Below are 286 nucleotides of genomic sequence, written 5' to 3' on the forward strand. Positions count from 1 at the left end.
AGACTGCCGAGATTTATCCGCGCAGACTGTGACAGCCGGGCAGCCTGCGCGGAACGGGAGTCACGTGTGCGGGGTATGCGGAATGGGAGTGCGTGCGTGTGCGTGTGTGTGTAGCGTATGCGGAATGTGTGTGTATGCGTGCCTGCGTGTGTACCCACGCTCCGATTATGCTGTCTGCATCTGGAGCAGCGTGGACGTCCATTTCCGTGCACACACGGATACACACACGGTGCTTTCCCTATGTCCATTCCGCTCAGTCAGTGCGCGCGTTTCTAGACACTCCCGC

The sequence above is a fragment of the Gavialis gangeticus genome, unplaced genomic scaffold (assembly GCF_001723915.1).
Source record: "Gavialis gangeticus isolate Ggan-Ray unplaced genomic scaffold, GavGan_comp1, whole genome shotgun sequence".
In the NCBI taxonomy this organism is placed as follows: domain Eukaryota; kingdom Metazoa; phylum Chordata; order Crocodylia; family Gavialidae; genus Gavialis; species Gavialis gangeticus.